Here is a 19833-nt window from a genome sequence, read left to right as displayed (position 1 = left end):
TAACAATAGCTTGCATGTGTCCAAACCGATCCTTAGTCATTAGATCTCCTCACAAAATGAATTCTGGGTCGTTCTGAACTTCTACAGGAATTTTCCTGTAGAAATACAGAGCTTCCTGTAGAAAGGTTGCGTTTCCTGTAGAGAGTCTGCACCTTCCTGTAGAAAATCTTCGTCTTCCTGTAGAAAATCTGCGTCTTCCTGTAGAAGACTCAAGCTGTAATAAAATTGCACATACCTTGGAGAAAATGAGGATTCTTGGAGGAGGTGCTGGTGAGGTCTCCTGACTGCATGATAAGCATCCTGAACTTTGAGTTGAGAGGCTTCCTCTCCTCCATAGAGCACCTGCAACCTGCATGCAATTTTACATTATGAATTTGCCGACCTTGTTTTTTTTTTTTTTTTTTTTTTTTTTTTTTGGAAAGATAAGAGGGGTGCCTCATTGAGGTTTTCACCCTTGCCATCTATCTTAAGCGCCTCAAAGAGGTTTTCACTCAAGGATCTTTTTCCAATCTCTCTCTCTCTTTTTTTTTTTGAAATATAATAGGGGCGCCTCAATGAGGTTTTCACCCCTACCACCTGCCTTGGACGCCTCAGAGAGGTTTTCACCCAAGGATATTTATTATTTTTCTTTTTTTAGATCTTGCAGGGTATGCCCACAAGAGAGGCAGAACCCTTTTCTATGACCAATACTGATTTCTCCATAGTTTTGATGAACTCTTGTCTTGAGAGAGGCTTCCTGTAGATCTTCAATCGATGCCCATTGACAAGCATGGGGATGGCTTCCTCATCAATGGTCCGAATAAGAACAGATCCATTGTCATGACATTTTTCCACTGCATATGGTCCTAGCCATCTGGTTCTCAGCTTTCCCTTGAAATCTTTGTATCTGGAGTCATACAACAAAGCCCAATCTCCCAGCTGGAATTGCTTTTCATGGAGATGTTGGTCATGCCACACCTTTCTCTGAAGTTGAACCACTTCTGAGTGAAGGAGGACCTGCATTCGGTGCTCATCCAGTCCATTCAGCTGCAATAACCTTTCTTTTTGTGCATGGCTGAGATCTAGATCTAGCTGAGCTGCCATCCTCAAAGTGTTGTATTCAAACTCAATGGACAGCAAAGCTTTCTTCCCATAGACCAGCTCATAAGGTGTGAAGCCGGTGGTGGTCTTCCAGGTTGTTTTGCAAGCCCATGTGGCCTCAACCAGGCGATCTGCCCAGTCCTTTCTGCTGCTGCTCACCACCTTAGTCAAGATCCCTTCCAATGCTCTATTGGTGACTTCCACCTGCCCATTTGCTTGAGGGTGATAGAGGGTGGAAGTCCTATGCTTGATCTTGTGGTGAGCTAGTAAGTCTTCAACCAGGTTGGATGTGAACTGGCTCCCTTGATCGGTGACCAGCTCTCTTGGGTAGCCAAACTTGTAGAAGATGTTTTCTCTTAAGAACTTGGCCACCTTTTCTTCTGTTGCTGCTTTGATTGCTTTAGTCTCTGCCCACTTTGTCAGGTAGTCAGTACACACAATGATGTAAGACCTTTGCCTCGAAGGAGGGTTGATTGGACCCACAAAGTCCATGCCCCACTTCTCAAATGGCTCAAGAGTCACTTGAGGTTGGAGAGGAATCTCATCCCTTTGAGTCGGTTTCCCCATTCTTTGGCATTGGTCACATTGGCTAATATATCTTCTGACATCTTGATGAAGTGTGGGCCAATATTAGCCTGCCTGTAGGATCTTGAAGGCAGTTCTCTTTGCTGCAAAATGTCCTCCACAAGGCCCATCATGACAGGTGAGGAGGATATCAAAGACTTCCTCCTCCCTTACACAACGACTTAAGATCTGATCGGGGCCAAGCTTGAACAGATTGCCCCCGATCCAAGTAAATGAGGCACTTTTTCTGATGATTCTGCTCTTCTCTCTTGAAGATAGGTGCGAAGGGAACTGTGCTGAAACAAGGTAGTTTGCTATATCAGCAAACCATGGAGAGAGTGCTGAGATAGCAAACAGATGTTCATCAGGCATCTGGTCATCCACTGTTCCATCCTCATCTGCAGACAAATCCAATCTAGATAAAAAGTCAGCAACAACATTTTCTTTACCTGGTTTGTCAACAATGGTCAAATCAAACTGCTGCAACAAAAGTAACCATCTAATAATACGAGCATTCACATCTGGCTTATTCATTAAATATCTAATTGCAGCATGGTCTGTATGTACAAATGTTTGATAGCCAGTGATATAGTGTCGGAACTTGTTCAGTGCATGGACCACAGCCAAAAACTCTTTCTCAGTTACAGTGTAATTCAGCTCAGCTTTGGACAAGTTTTTACTAACAAAGTAAATGGCATATGAAAGTTTTTGTTCAACTTGTCCTAAAGCTGCACCTATGGCTTTGTTTGAGGCATCAGTGTGGATGTGGAAAGGTAGGGCCTAGTTTGGACCTCTCGGGATTGGGGCTGACACCAACTTGTCCTTTAATTCATTCAAAGCCCTCTGACAATCATCAGTCCACTTAAACTCCACATCTTTCGCCAACAGGCCAAACAATGGCGAGGCTATCTTGCTGAAGTCCTTAATGAATCTCCTGTAATATCCTACTAATCCTAGGAAACTCCAAACATCCCTTACCTTTTGAGGAGGTGGAACCTTCTTGATGAGAGCAATTTTGTTAGGATCCACCTGTAACCCTTGGCAAGAAATGGTATGGCCTAGCACGGTCCCTTCAGTCATCAGGAATTCACATTTTTCAAGACTAAGGGACAGGTTCATCTCAATGCATTTGGGTAGGACTTTTCCCAGATTGGACAATGCCTCCTGGAAATTGGCCCCATAAGGAGTGAAGTCATCCATATAGATTTCCACTGCATCATGGACCAGCTCCGAGAAGATGCTCAAGATAGCTCTCTGGAAGGTAGCAGGAGCATTGCAGAGCCCAAAGGGAAGAACTCGGTAGGCAAAGGTACCCCAAGGACAAGTGAAGGTGGTCTTATCTTGGTCTTCCGGGCTGATTTGGATCTGGTTGTACCCGCTAAACCCATCCAGGAAAGAGAAGAACTTCTTTCCTGCCAGTCCATCCAACACTTGATCTATGAAAGGTAGAGGGAAATGGTCTTTCTTGGTAGCTTTGTTCAGTTCTCGGTAGTCCACACAGATTCTCCACTTCCCATTCTTCTTGGGAACCAATACCAGAGGGGACACCCATTCACTATCTGAGATGGGGTAAATGAATCCGGCATCCAACAGTTTTTGCAATTCTTCCTTGACAATGTCCTTAAGGGTTGGGTTCATTCTCCTCTGAGGTTGCCTAACCAGTTTACAACCCTCTTTGATGTATATGTGATGGGTACAGACCGAGGGATGGACTCCTTTCATCTCCTTATAGCTCCAAGCAAAAGCATCTAGGTGACTGGCCAACAGGTTACACAGCTCCTTTTCCTGGGAAGGAGATAGGGAGGAGTTGATCTTTAACATTCTCTCAGGGCCGAACTCCACATTTTTGACTCTGGGAGTGACAGGGTTGGTCGTACAAAGATCCACTAAGGTGCTGGCTTGGGCATCCTCCACCAATTTCTCTAAGGATAGTGCACTGGAAGGTGGATTCTGGATCAAGGTCTCAATCAAGTCATCCTCGGTTGGGGGTTCTCTTCTAGTGGTATCTAGGGTGCACAAAGGTGCTGAGTATACTTCATCCTCTTCTCCTTCCTCCAACCAAAGTGGTAAGTCATGCTCTAAGGAAGGTTGGGCAGGAGGATATAGGACTAGCTGCTTGGACATAGGACCATTTTTGATGGTCATATTTCCTGCACGACAACTTATGTAAGCATCTGCAGTGGCTAACCAAGGCCTTCCCAAAATAAGAGGATATCCCGTAAGCTTTGCCTTGGGTTGCAGAACCAAGAAATCTGTAGGGTATTCCCAAGAGTCGACAGAGACCAAGACATCCTCGACAATCCCTTCAGGAGTCACAGTGGAGCGATCTGCCAGTTGCAGAACTGTCGAGGTCTTCCTCAAGGAACCCTGAAGATTGAGTTTGAGCATGGTATCCCTGGTCATCACATTAATGGCAGCCCCCAAATCAAACAAAGTGTGGGGTATGATGATGCCATTGATGTGGACATCTACTACAGGACTCCCAGGATCTAAATACTTTGGGCAGATGACTTGTCCTAACATAAGGTCAGACAGTTGTCCTAAGACATTGATGGTTGAAGCATCTCTCTTTCGCCTGCCTGGGTGTTTGAAACACTTTTCCTTAACCAGTTTGTTGTAGATTGGCACATCCTTGATGGCTTGGAGAAGTGGTATTTTTACACACAACTTCTTGAGCTCACCCAGAAGCTCATCCTCCTCTAGGTTGGGTTGTGTGGTGGCTGTTAGTCTCTTAGGAAAGGGTGGAATAGCCTTTGGTTAACTTTACTGTTTATCTTCCTCATCCTCTGGGGGAGGAGGTTGGCGATCTGGAAGAGTCTTGCCAGATCGAAGATTGATCTCCTGGATCTCCACAGCATAAGTAGGGCATGATGTTTCCCCAGTGTATACTTGCTGGGCCTGTCTATTGTTGGGGTTCGGGTTCGGTTGAGTAGGTATTTGAGGTTTCCTTGGAGGAGCAGGAGGTAATGGTTGAGGTTGAACTGGTGGTGGAGGCAAAATGGCAGGAGGAGTGTTGTATTGGTGTTGGCATTATGATTCAGGTGTTGTCCTTGATGGCAAACCCATTCAGGTGATAAATCAAGAAGGACGCAGGAAATATGTTCAGAAAGTGCATCCCCGCAGGTATACCATACAGAACCCGCGTCCAGGGACGCAGGCCAGCCGTTCAGGAGGTGCGTCCGCCCAGTGCACACATTTCAAGGCAGAGAAAAGCACGTGGGGGTTTCTTGTGTGGTATCTAGCCGACGGTTTTGTGTTTCTATGGTGTCGGCTCGTGGTTTTGTTCCATGTTTTGGGGAGAAGCTTGCCTATATAAAGCAAAGGAGTTCATTTGGATTAGGCATCATCTTGGTTGAACATCTTTTGGTGAGATCTAGTCCAGATCTATGAAGGCGAATCTTCTAATGGACTGTGATCTCTATGGCGCATGATCAGATCTGTGGATCTGAGTGTTTGGGTTGGTTCTGAAGTCCTCATATCTTTTATATCTGAAGGGACGCAGGTTCAGTGAAGGGAAAGTGCGCCGGGACGCAGTACAGTAAAGGCTCAGGTGCGTCTCTGAGGCAGAGGACGCGGCGCGACTGTGTTATTGGGTGCGTCTCTGAAGCAAAAGACGCGGCGCGATAGTGTTTCTGAGTGCGCCGGTCACAGCAAAGCATAGAGGAACAGTGCGTCGGCACGCAGAACAGTGGAAGGTAGACTGCGTCCAGTCGCAGGTCACAGAAAGAAAATATGCGTCCCTGTCTTAAGATGATCTGTTGACTGTATATTTCTGTTCATAAGGTGTTCTGGGTTATTTCTGTAATTACTGATCTGATATCTGTAGTGGACTGTATCTGTTGTATACTTGTTGATCATTTGATTCTTCATGAAAAGTAGTAGGGGGTTGTAGCTCCCTTCCAGGAGAGTCTGGAAAACGAGAGAGAGTTGTAGCTCTCTGCAGGTTGCAGCCTGCGTGCTGGTAAAGGACTGCACCAGTACAAAATCATTGTAAAAAGAATTTCTTGAAAGAAGATAGAGACATATTGCAGCAGGTGGTTTTCTCCCGCATTGGGTTTCCACCTTACATCTTGTGTTCTTTGGTGTGACTGTCTATTTTCTTTATTCATGCTCATTATTTTATGGTACTGATATGCAAGAATAATTCAAAAGATCAAATAAGGAAGATTTGGTAAATTGCTTGATAATACTGATTCACCCCCCCTCTCAGTATTATTTTCAACAATTGGTATCAGAGCAGGTCCTTCAGAAAAGCTTGATCACTTGAAGGTAGATCGTTCATCATGAGCAACTACGAGAGAGAAGCATCAATCAGGCCACCAGTTTTTGATGGGACAAACTTCAATTATTGGAAGGTAAGAGTTACTGCATATCTTCAATCTCTTGGTACTGAAGTTTGGGACATTGTAGAAACAGGCTATGCTTTTCCTTCAGCTACTCCTACAGATCCAGCTGAGAAAAAGAAGTATGAAACAAATGCAAAAGCAGTCAGTACTCTATTAGGAAGTATATCCCAAACAGAATTCATGAAGGTAATGCACTTCAAATCAGCAAAAGAAATATGGGACAAAATGATCACAAGCTATGAAGGAGATGAACAGGTAAAACAAGCCAAACTTCAAACTCTCAGAATTCAATATGAAACTCTCAAGATGTATAATGATGAAAGTGTGGCTAATTATTTTCTTCGGGTAGATGAGATTGTAAATTGTATGAAAAATTTGGGTGAAGAAGTAAAGGAGTCTCTAGTAGTTCAAAAGATTCTAAGATCATTATCCCCCAAGTTTGAATCCAAAGTATCTGCAATAGAAGAAAAAGAAAATCTCCGTGTTCTTACTATGTCTCAGCTACATGGAATTCTAACTGCTTATGAAATGAGAAAGGGAGGACCATCAGACAGAAGGGAGGCTGCTTTTAAAGCATCAGGCAAAGAAGATTACTATGAAGCAAGCCATGATCCAGAAGAAGAGGAAGAAGAATCAAATTTTGTCAGAAATCTTCAAAGAGGTTCTGGAAGGTTCAGAGGTAAGCTACCTTTCAAATGCTTTGCTTGTGGAAGAGTAGGTCATTATGCTGCAAAATGCTCTTATAAGGATAAAGGAAAGGAACCAGTTAGATGGAACAAGAAACAAAGCGCAAATAAGAAAAGCTACTACACCCATGAAGATAGTGATGGCTTATCAAACAGTGATGAAGATGAACAAGGTAATAAATATAGGTTGTTAATGGCATTTGAAGATGATGATTATGAGGATGCTGTAGATGTGGATAACCTTTATGATGAAATTACTAGACTCAAGAGATGCATAGAAGAAAAGAACATGATTATTGATACTCTACAATTCCAAATTGATGAAAAGGAAAAACATCTTGAAAAATTAGAAGGTGAAATTGTTGGTCTTAGAAAAGAAATTGAGAAAACAAAAACTATTAATCTCAAGTTTGTCAAAGGATCTGAAACTTTGGATGAGATTATCAGTGTGCAGCGGTCTCCACTAAATAAGACAGGTTTGGGCTATAATGGAGAAACTTCTCAAGCATCCACTTCAAAAAGTTATCTTGATGCAGCAAGAAGAAATGAGCAAGAGCACAAGGAAGATCATCAGGTAAAGCAGGGACAAATGTCAAGCAGAAACTATCAGGGGCAATCCAGCTTAAGGGTGAACAAAAGCCACAACCAGCCACAGATAAAATCTTCTCAATTTGGTTCAAGAATAGATGAAAATAGAAATTACAATCAGTTGGCTGGTAGATCCAATAATCGCAGAAGCTTCTTCAATGGACAATGCTTTTCTTGCCATAACTTTGGTCACAAAGCAGCTCAATGTGTTGCGTATAAAACAATCATGACTAGGGAAGCTCAAAAACAAAGAAGTATGACAGGGATTACAAAAAGGACCTATAACAACTTTTCAGCTCTTGAAAATGAAGTTGAATGTTCTATTTGCAATAATTTTGGACATAAAGACTTTGAATGCAGAAGCAGGTTTCCGGAAAGAAAGGTACAAGAGCAGAAAAAGGAACAAGCCTCAGGCGCCAAAACATGGAGAATAAAGGAACCTCAAACAGAAAGATGTGGGATAGCCTTTTATGCAGAAGGACAAGAAAATCTATGGTACATTGACAGTGGATGTTCGAAGCATATGACAGGTGATAAAGAAAAACTTGAGTCTTATTCTAATTTAGAAAAGGGAAAGAAAGTCTCTTTTGGAAATGATACTCCTGCAACTATAAAAGGAAAAGGTATCGCTCCTTTAAAAGAAGATGTTAAGGCTGGAAATGTTTTGTTTGTTGATGGATTGAAGCATAATCTACTAAGTGTCAGCCAGATGTGTGATCAAAGAACCGAGGTTATATTCAGATCAAATGGATGCCTTGTTCGTGATCTTGATACAGGTAAAACAGTTCTCAAAGGAAAGAGAACTCCAAATAATCTATACATATTTGATGAAGGACAACAACAATGCTATCTAAGTAAGAATGAAGAGCACTGGTTATGGCATCGAAGGTTGGGACATCTAAGCTTCTCACAAATAAGGAAAGCTTGCAAATATCAGGCAGTTCGCGATCTTCCAGATATCAGAATTCCTGACAACACCATATGCAGATCATGTCAGTTTGGAAAACAAACCAGAACTAACTTTCCAGAGAAAGAAGGATCAGCCAGCATGCCTCTTGAGCTAGTACATACAGATGTATGTGGACCATTCAGAAAAAGAACACCTAGAGGAGAGGAATACTTGATATTATTTATTGACGATTTCTCCAGGTTTGTTTGGTTAGGTCTTATGAAGCACAAAGATGAAGCATTCGAAAAATTCAAAACCTTCAAAGCCTTGGCTGAAAATGAATCAGGTCACAAAATTAAGTGCCTCAGATCTGACAGAGGTGGGGAATTTACTTCAAATGAATTTTTCGATTTCTGTGATGAACATGGGATAAGGAGAGAATTCTCTACAGCTAGAACGCCTCAGCAAAATGGAGTTGTTGAAAGAATGAACAGAACAATCCAACAAATGGCTCGTGCTATGCTTGATGAATCAGGAACCCCCGCAACCTTCTGGGGTGAGGCTGCACATACTGCGGTTATTATTCTCAACAAGACAAATGTCCGGGTGAACAGCACTCAAACCCCTCATGAGCTCTGGAGTGGTAAAACTCCTTCGGTAAAGCACTTCAAAATATTTGGGAGCAAATGCTATATCAAGAATACTGAGGAGCATCTTGGCAAACTTGATCCTAGAGCAGATGAAGGCATTCTTCTTGGCTATTCTCCACATAGCAAAGCATACAAATGCTACAATAAAAGACTTGGCAGAATTGTTGACAGCATTGATGTAGTGGTTGATGAAAAGGGATATATTCCTAGGCAAATACATCGTGAAGACATCGAAGAAGATGAGAGCTACCCTCAAAGACAGAATGATGAAGAAGAAGAACCTCAAGAAGAATCTCAAGAAGAACCTCACGAAGAAGCAGAAGAACGGACAAGGATAGAAGAAAAGACTCCATCCAGATATGTTCAGAAGAACCATCCAGAATCTCAGATCATGGGACAAAAAGAAGCAGGTATACAAACTAGAAGAACAGTTGCAGAAGCTTCAAGCTATTTGGCATTACTTTCCTCCACCGAACCACAAAATGTGAAAGAGGCATGCAAAGATGAATGTTGGGTGAAAGCAATGGATGAAGAACTTGAGCAAATCGAAAAGAACAACACTTGGGAGCTGGTTCCTAGACCAAAAGATAAGAATGTTATTGGAACAAAATGGATCTTCAAAAATAAATTGAATGAAAATGGAGAAGTAATTAGAAACAAAGCCAGACTCGTCTGTAAAGGGTATGCGCAGCAAGAAGGAATAGACTTTGAAGAAACTTTTGCTCCTGTTGCAAGACTTGAGGCCATCCGAATGTTCCTTGCTCTCTCAAGTTTTCAAAACTTCAAAGTATTTCAAATGGATGTGAAATCAGCCTTTTTGAATGGAGACTTGGAAGAAGAAGTGTACATTGAACAGCCAGATGGGTTCATTCTTGGAAATGATCCAAATCTTGTATGCCGATTGAAAAAGGCTCTCTATGGTCTCAAACAAGCTCCAAGGGCTTGGTACTACCGGTTGGACAAATATCTTCATCAACAAGGTTTCTTAAAAGGTTCAGCAGATAGTAATCTGTATATAAAAGTTGAAAATGACAAATTGCTAATACTTGTTGTGTATGTAGATGACATTATTTTTGGCAGCAATGAAGAAGCTATGAGTCAAAGCTTTGCCTCAGTCATGCAGAAAGAATTTGAAATGTCCTTGCTAGGAGAACTGACATATTTCCTTGGTTTGCAAATCCAACAGAAGGAAGGAGGAATCTTTTTATCTCAAACCAAGTATCTCAAGCAGATTTTGAAGAAATATGGCATGGAAGATGCAAAACCAGTATGTACACCCATGGTCACAGGATGTAGTCTCAGTGCAAATGATGAATCTGCAGCAGTACATCAACCAACCTACAGATCTATGATTGGAAGTTTACTATATTTGACAGGTACCCGACCAGACATCATGCATGCAGTTGGAATAGTTGGAAGATTTCAGGCAAATCCGAAGGAGACTCATCTTCAAGCAGTGAAGAGAATTTTCAAATATCTTCAAGGGACTCAAAATTATGGCTTATGGTATCCTAGAGATACAGATCTTACTCTTCATGCCTATACAGATGCAGATTGGGCCGGAAGCGTGGATGACAGGAAAAGCACAAGTGGTGGTGCGTTCTTTATGGGTCCCAGACTAGTCTCTTGGTTCAGCAAGAAACAGAGTTCAATTGCCTTGTCTACAGCAGAAGCAGAATATGTTGCTGCTGCATCTTGTTGCACCCAACTCCTTTGGATGACGCAGAATTTGCAGGATTATCAAATCACTTGTACTCCTCCAATCCCTATCTTATGTGACAACACAAGTGCAATCAGCATCTCAAAGAATCCGGTTATGCATTCAAAAACCAAGCACATACCAATCAAGTACCATTTTCTCCGGGAACAAGTACTTGAACAGAAGGTCAAGTTGGAGTATGTTCCTTCTAAGGAACAAGTTGCTGATATTTTCACCAAACCGTTGCCCAGGGACACTTTTGAATACCTCAGGCAAAAGCTGGGGGTTGTTGATGCATCATCTTACTGTTGATCATCTTCCTATTGGTGGTATAGGCTCAGGGGGAGCACATAATGCATTGTTGGCATTATGGAGAAGGAGATCTTGGAAATAGCTGCAATATGTCTCTATCTCCTTCATGATGGATTTCTGGTTACAGATCTGGAGATGCATGAGCATAGGGGGAGCATACCCTTTGCCCTTGATGTCAAAGGGGGAGAATGAAGCTGAAGATTATGTGGTTGCCATCAAGTCCAAAGGGGGAGATTGTTGGCATTATGATTCAGGTGTTGTCCTTGATGGCAAACCCATTCAGGTGATAAATCAAGAAGGACGCAGGAAATATGTTCAGAAAGTGCGTCCCCGCAGGTATACCATACAGAACCCGCGTCCAGGGACGCAGGCCAGCCGTTCAGGAGGTGCGTCCGCCCAGTGCACACATTTCAAGGCAGAGAAAAGCACGTGGGGGTTTCTTGTGTGGTATCTAGCCGACGGTTTTGTGTTTCTATGGTGTCGGCTCGTGGTTTTGTTCCATGTTTTGGGGAGAAGCTTGCCTATATAAAGCAAAGGAGTTCATTTGGATTAGGCATCATCTTGGTTGAACATCTTTTGGTGAGATCTAGTCCAGATCTATGAAGGCGAATCTTCTAATGGACTGTGATCTCTATGGCGCATGATCAGATCTGTGGATCTGAGTGTTTGGGTTGGTTCTGAAGTCCTCATATCTTTTATATCTGAAGGGACGCAGGTTCAGTGAAGGGAAAGTGCGTCGGGACGCAGTACAGTAAAGGCTCAGGTGCGTCTCTGAGGCAGAGGACGCGGCGTGACTGTGTTATTGGGTGCGTCTCTGAAGCAAAAGACGCGGCGCGATAGTGTTTCTGAGTGCGCCGGTCGCAGCAAAGCATAGAGGAACAGTGCGTCGGCACGCAGAACAGTGGAAGGTAGACTGCGTCCAGTCGCAGGTCACAGAAAGAAAATATGCGTCCCTGTCTTAAGATGATCTGTTGACTGTATATTTCTGTTCATAAGGTGTTCTGGGTTATTTCTGTAATTACTGATCTGATATCTGTAGTGGACTGTATCTGTTGTATACTTGTTGATCATTTGATTCTTCATGAAAAGTAGTAGGGGGTTGTAGCTCCCTTCCAGGAGAGTCTGGAAAACGAGAGAGAGTTGTAGCTCTCTGCAGGTTGCAGCCTGCGTGCTGGTAAAGGACTGCACCAGTACAAAATCATTGTAAAAAGAATTTCTTGAAAGAAGATAGAGACATATTGCAGCAGGTGGTTTTCTCCCGCATTGGGTTTCCACCTTACATCTTGTGTTCTTTGGTGTGACTGTCTATTTTCTTTATTCATGCTCATTATTTTATGGTACTGATATGAAAGAATAATTCAAAAGATCAAATAAGGAAGATTTGGTAAATTGCTTGATAATACTGATTCACCCCCCCCTCTCAGTATTATTTTCAACAATTGGGGCCTCCACCCCGACTGAGGTGCATTCCACTGAGGCTGTGGCTGGGCATGTGAGTGATAAGAATGAGTAGTGGGTTGAGTAGGGTACTGAGGTGGATAAGACCATGGAGGAGGCATAGACCAAGAAGGATGAGCAGGGGGACCCCAGGAAGGCATAGGAGTCGATTGGTTGGGGTTGTAATAAGCTTGAGGTGCCCCTTGCATCCCTTGCTGGTAAGTTCTAGGTCCTTGTGGCCTCCTTTGGTTGAGGTAATAGAGCGGTTCAGTGGGAGCTTCTGTCCCTTGGTACATGGCTTTAAATCTGGGTAAGGTTGGACATTGGTTTGTGGGATGGTCCTCCTCATAAACGAAACACACTTCGACTGAATGCAATGGACATTCGTTCTTAGGGTGTCTCCTGGTACATCTAGGGCAGAAGATAGCCAAGGCTCTCTCAGCTTCTTCCTTCTTCTGCTAGATCCTGAATGTGTCCAGCTGCATGGCAATGTTCTGCCTCACCTCACTCTTAAGATCTTCCAATTGATTTGCAAACTCATGTTTGGAGAAAGGGACACCAGTTGAGAGGAGGTTTCCTCTACCTCGTTTCCGAGCTACCCTGGAGTGGTTTCTAAACACAGTCTTGATGTCCTCATAAGGCAGTTGGTAAATGTCCCCCCAGCTAACATGTGAAGGGTATCTAAGAGGTCTTCAGGGACTCCTCGGAGCAGGACCAACTTGAGGGATTCAGGTCAAGTGTGCACCTGGTCTGCTTATAGCTAAGTTGGAATCTCTCCTCATAATCCTCTAAGGACTCATCATTTCCCATGGTCATCCGAAAGATTTCTCCCTTGGTTTCCTTGGACCTATAGTAATCCCTGTACTTGGTATTGAAAGCTTGCTGCATCTAAGCCCAAGTGGTGATACTATTCCCAGGTAAGCCCATGAACCAGCGTAATGCTGCATCCTTAAGAGTTGAAGGGAAGAGTTTCAGCTTCTGCTCATCTTCAGTATAGTCATAGGTTCTACAAAGGACAGCAAACTCAAACAAGAAGGTATCAGGATCTTCAGTAGTCAGTCCATGGAAGTGAGGTAAAGCGGAGGGGCTAATGTTCTTCATTTTCATCTCTCCATTGGTCTCTCGGATGGGGAAGGCACCTTCTATTCTCTCATCTTCTCTTCTATTGTCAGCCATAGCTTCAGATGGGATGGTCTCTAATTCTTCTTCTGCTATAGGATCTTTGTATATCTCAGGAGGTTCACCTATAGGTTCTTCTGGATCACTGTTGTTATCACAAAATCACTACTGAGGGCTGCAACCAAGCAAGATTTCATGTAACTCTTTCAACCTAACTTTAGATCAAAGATTAGCCTCTTTGATCAGAGAGGGCTCTCTCACAAACTCTTGATAAAAATCCTTCACTATAACAGATGGCTAACTCTTTATTCATTCATGAAAGAAAAAGCTGGTTGGAAACATATCAAACTGGTTCTCATTGGGCTATGGAGTCTCATACACTAAGTGAACAAGAAAAACAAAGTCATTTCATGGAAGTCAAGGCTCTTTGCATTACATGTCCAAACATATTCCATAAAAACCACAGCTTGCTAAATACACAGGAAGTCAGAGCATAGAATATGAATTCTGAGTGATTGTACTATAACAAGGCTGTAAAAGAACATATGATATAAAACACCACCATTACATTTGAACACAATAATCCATCGAGAATCTTGAGAAGAAATCAACACTGTTTTACTATTACTGTCATAAGTCTTACAATGGCCCAAAACAACTCTGTTTTTGTATAAAATGTCCAACCTTTTTTACATAAGAGTCATTTCTATATATAGTAAACCAAAATACTACTACCTGAGACTCCTCAACAAGCATGAAGGGAGCTCGGAATTCTATCATTAATTACCTTATCTATATCTTAAACAAACTAATTAATTACAAAAGGTATTGTGCTACGAAAACAGAGGATTCCATTCCATTGAAACTTCAAGTCTATCTCCCCATGTACATTGATGTGTTCTTGAAACTTGACACCTGTATCACTTCAATAATAGCCAAACCAAACTGAAAACACATTCACTGGATGAGCAGCTTCGGATGCCTGATGTGTAGATGATTCATCAACAAATAAGAATCTGTACCCTATGTTCACGGTCTCTGCCTCCCATTAGTGTTCATGCATTTAAGATCATGTTTCAAGCCATTTAATCCTCTAATAGTCCCGTATGATGGAAGAAAAATTATGATCTGGCCATCCCATAACTGAACAGGTGTACCACTCCACACCTCGGCAACCCTGCCAGAACCCTAAAAATTCGGACATAAAGTGAAAACTTTAACAAAAGACAAAATTTCACCTTTTCCTTGAATACTTACACCTGGCACCTTTTTAAACATCTGAATGACTTTCTATAATCTCCATGCTAGCCTCGAGTCATCCCTTTTAAGATTTTCTGACCTCAGCATTCAAACTCAAATTTTTCACACAAACAGTCATCTACAGCAGTTTCGTAGCGCGCTACGAAACTGCTGTAGGTAATCAAAACTAAGTATATGAACCTTAAAGAAACAATAACTTAACTCTGTGATTTCTTCAGCCATTCTACACAGGTGTAAGGACTTCAAAAAGTTTCAAAAAGTTTTAAAATGATAACAGCCAAAATTTACCAAAATTTGGAAGGCAAATTTCCCCTTGGATAAATTAGCTAGTTTGCCTAGCTTCCTTTTCAAGCTGCTAACTTCTTCCTTTAACACCTTGTTTTCTGCTCTTAAGCTTGTATTCATTTGTTTCATGATTTTTTTCTGCTTCAGAGCTGGCACTGTCCACACATATGCATCAGATACTGAGTCAGCTTGGCTAATCAAACTTGTTCTGCCTTTCATTACAACCTTTTTATAATTTGTATATCTTACTGCCCTTTCCTTAGAAACATTTTTAATCTGAGGTATTTCTTCCTTTGTTGCTCCAGCTTGTTTCTTAATAGCAATAACATTTCCACTTTGACTGATGATAACCTTATTATCCTTGTTCTTGCTTTTGGCTGCTTGAACTATTCCAGTGAAAACTTCAAGTACCTCTGCCCTAGGCATTTCTAAAGGTGCCTTCTCTTTCTGAGCTTTCTCCACTTCTTTGATTTGCCTTCTTGTAACTGGTTTGCGTGGCTTAAAGGCATATTCTTTACTTGGCTCTTCAAATTTCAACCTTTTAGAAGCCCTTGATTTTTTAGAACTTTCAGGTGAGGACTGAGTTAGATCAATATGCATTGGTTGCACCGAGTGATCTTGCTCAAATTCTAGTGGTTCAATTTGTATTGGATGATCTTGCTCTAGTTCAATGGCTTCAAGTAAGTCATTTAAACTACCTTTTGAAATAGGACTTTCTTCCACAGGGACTGACTTTCCTTTCTCCTTGTTTAGTTGTCCTCTAGTTCTCACGCTTGAAATCTTTTCAACCTCACTGGATTTAATTTCATCTTTCCTTTTCTGAGTCTTCTGCTTTGATGACTGAGGTGTTTCCTTAGGTGATGACTTAGGGGTTTCCTTTTCAGATACTCTAGATGACTTAGGAGTTTTCTCCACTGATGCTTCAAGTGTCTCTTTAGCTAATGGCTTAGGAGTTTTCTTCGTTGATGCTTCAGGTGTCTCTTTAGCTGCCACAGACTTCTCTGATTTCCTTGATTTAGTTTTAGGCTTCTTATGGTCTGTCACTTCTCTTCTAAGTTCAGCCAAAGTGGGTTCTTCACTCCTTTCTTCTCTTTCTCTCACAGGTAATGGAGTGAGGCCTGTTTTGCTTGGGAAACCGGCCATAAACACAAATGAATCCCAATCTTTGCCAATTTTTTGTAAACTATCCAACACCAGCAACTTTACTAGACCATGATGAAAAAGGGATGTTTCACAACCATCTTTCTTTCACTGAATTTTATCACACATTTTGCTAATGCTCCTGAACAAATAGAAAGGTATGTCTATTGAAACCTTACCTGTGAAATGTAACAGAAGTTTGAAGTGGTAGGAGTAAACTTTATTGTACCTACCCTCACATGTCAGGTACTTCTGGATACATGTGAGGAGCATAGCATAATTCTCTTTTATATAGCTCCTTGGCACTGCTTTGGTGAGGTCTTCATCTACATAAGGTTCCTTCAAAAACTCTTTGCAGGGACTCATGTCGAACTTGAAGTTTTTGAACCATTCTTGGCCACCCCTCGGAATTTCAGTGACAGTGGAAATAACTTCAGGAGACACCGGAAATTCCAACATTGCCACCTTCGAATTCAGTCCAGTGAAATTTAATGCGAAAGCCTTTGTCACTTCTGCATGTCCTCCCTTCAATTTTTCGCAAAACCGCCAGCAGCCAGCACTTCGAAAGGCCCTTGCTACCCCTTCATCCCTGAGAGTAACATCTAACCCTTCCGGCTCTGTCCTCACACATTTACCAGATCGGTGTTCCCTCCTTTCCATTTTGCTTTGAATATTCTCACACAGAAAACTAATGGTAGCTTGTAGCACGAAAACAAACTTCGACTTTGGAGTGCAGGCTCGCTTGCAGTGGTCCTTTTAAATAAGAACTTGGGCTTCTCATACAGCAAACATGTTTACATAATATGAAGAACCCATTATGATATAACCATCTCTTGTAACATCCCTTAAACTAACACTCAAATACATGACTTTGGACCTTATGGCGGAATAATGGTTTATCATGACATGGAGAGGATGTGAACTGACAATCATGAACGGACCTATGACTCACTTCCCTCGGATTTGACATTCAAAGGAAAAACGCTACAAAAAACCCTGAAACCCCGATTTCGTAGCGCGGGCAGTTCAAATTTAACAAGATGCGCTACGAAATCGCTGACAAACAGAACGCTGCGAAAACACGAAAACATCATTTCGCAGCTAAACTGACCAATCAAACCTGCGCTGCGAAACTGCGCAAAGTACCAATGACATGACATGCTTTAACTAACAATGATGGAGGGTGTCTAATGATTTTTCCTTTACACGAATTCACATCAATACCTTTTGAAATTCAAATTTCAAATTGACATACACCAATAAACCTATTCACAAGACTTAAAACCTTTATATAAAACTTATGGACAACCTTATATACATGAACTATAGTTCTAAGTGATAACAGTGGCTCCACTTGGGATAGTGTGCCCCTGTGGTACACTAAGAACACGTAGTACCAGTGCCTTATCCATTTATTACACTCACATATGCCTGACAAGCATTCCTTTCAAACCTTGTGGGCCTTCTCCTCGGGCTAAAGTCTTCTTGTTCAGCTTGTCACTTATTACTAACATGAAACACTCAGAAAATGATTATTTACAATGATCATGGACTACTTGGCAGATTTTTCACTGATAATAATGCTTTAAGAACCTGCCATTAACAGGCCCACCAGCATACTGTGATCCATCAACTTCTTGTAGAATATAAGTATTGTTTCCATGGAAAGCAGAGATCAAATATGGCCCCTTCCATAAATTCTCAAATTTGCCATGTTTGCCTTTTTCTTCAATCTTGGCTTCCCACTTCAAAACCTTATCATCAATCTGAAAGGTCACATCTTTAATCTTCTTGTCAAAAGCCCTCTTGACTCTATTCTGATTTTGTTGATAGTCTTCAACCACTTCATTCCTTTTCTCTTGTAATGCTATCAATTGATTAATCCTCCGCTGTATGGCATTTGGCTCTTCTTCAAGTCCTTGAATTAGCTTCATAACTGGTACACCAAGAGACGTTGGAAAAATAGCTTCTGCTCCATACACAAGTTCATAAGGTGAGGTTCCAATAGATATTTTAGTGCATATGCGATCAGCCCACAATGCATACTTCAGCTTCAAGTGCCAAGTTTTCTTGTTTTCTTGCAGCAGTTTTTTGATAATCCTCACAAGACTTTTATTTGAACTTTCAGCTAGACCATTGCCTTGTGGATAATAGGCTGTTGAGTGACCAAGAGAAATATGGTATTGGTGGCAAAAGTTTATCATTCTCTTAGACTTAAAAGCCTGAGCATTGTCTGTGATAAGCTTGAGTGGACATCCAAACCTTGATAAAATATTGTTCTCTAAAAAGGAAATAATGACTGCATCATTAGCTTGCCTAGTTGGTACTGCCTCTATCCACTTTGTGAAATAATCAGTGGCTGTAAGTATCCACCGATGTTGGCCTGATGAAGAGGGATGTATCTCACCTATAAAATCTAGCCCCCACTGCTGAAAGGGTGCTTCTACATAAATAGGAACTAGTGGCATAGGCATAAGCTTCCTTTTACCTTCAAACAACTGACATTCATGACAGGCTGCAACCTTTTTGTAAATATCTTTGAACATGGTGGGCCAAAAATACCTGGCTCTCAATATTTTATTAGCAGTAGCCTTCCAATAATGGTGGCCTCCACAATCTCCCTTATGAAATTCCTCAATCACCCTATCAGCCTCTTCTTCAATCAAACAACTTAATAGAATTCCTCCAACATCCTTCCAAAATAAATTCTGCTCATAAACAAAATATCTAAGGGATTTCAGCTTGATGAAACGAGCTCTAGACTTGGAAATATTGTCAGGGGCTCTGTTGTGCTGTAGAACAAATGAGACATCCTTATACCATTCAGATATCAGAAATTTTTCATTGATATGAACCAACTCTTCCTCTTCTTCAAAAATTTCTGATATTTCTGCATTGAAATTAATATCACTGCTGTCTAGATTTGAGTGAGTTAACAGCTCTGCCAACCCTTGACCCTTCACTAATTTAGTTGGCCTAATTTCAATATCATATTCCAACAATTTGGCTATCCATTTTCCTCTTTTACCATCTGGGTCTGCTTGTGTAAGAATTTCTTTAATAACAGCACTTGGCACAAATGCAATAATATGAGAATGTAACACATAGATTCTAAAATCTTTGATTGCCTTTACCAATGCATATGCCTGCTTCTCTAAAATGTTATACTTTAATTCAGCATTAGCCAATGTTTTACTAAAGAATGAAATAGGCTGCTCAGTACCTTGATTTCCTTTTTGCAATAGAACTCCAGCAATTGTATCCTCAGAGGCATATGTGAATATTAGAAATTCCTTGGAGAAATCAGGGCTGATAAGAACTGGCGCTTGGGTGAGTGCTTTCTTAATCTCTTCAAATGACTTCCTTGCCTCAGCTGTCCACTTGAAGTCTGCTCCTTTCTTTAGCATTTTTGTGATGTGCTTAACCACCTCCGCAAAGTTGGGAATGAACCTCCTAACAAAATTAACTTTACCAAGAAAAGACTGAACCTCTTTCTTGCTCCTTGGCAAATCCAACTTTGAAATAGCACTGACTCTATTAGGATCTATCTTAATGCCTTCTTGAGAAATGATATGCCCAAGCAACTTACCAGAAGTCAAAGCAAAGATACTTTTAGTTGGGTTCAAAGAAATGCCAAACCTTCTACACTTCAATAGTATCTTTTCAAGATGCTTTAAATGATCTTCCTCTCTCTTTGAAAAGACTGTGATATCATCAAGATATACCACTACTGATTTGTCTTTTTCCTCTGCAAAAGCAATGTCCATAGCCCTTTGGA

This window comes from Pinus tabuliformis, chromosome 7 (assembly GCF_031772625.1).
Source record: "Pinus tabuliformis cultivar Carrire ecotype Pingquan chromosome 7, CPIR1, whole genome shotgun sequence".
Taxonomy (NCBI): Eukaryota; Viridiplantae; Streptophyta; class Pinopsida; order Pinales; family Pinaceae; genus Pinus; species Pinus tabuliformis.
This window is presented reverse-complemented; position numbering follows the sequence as displayed.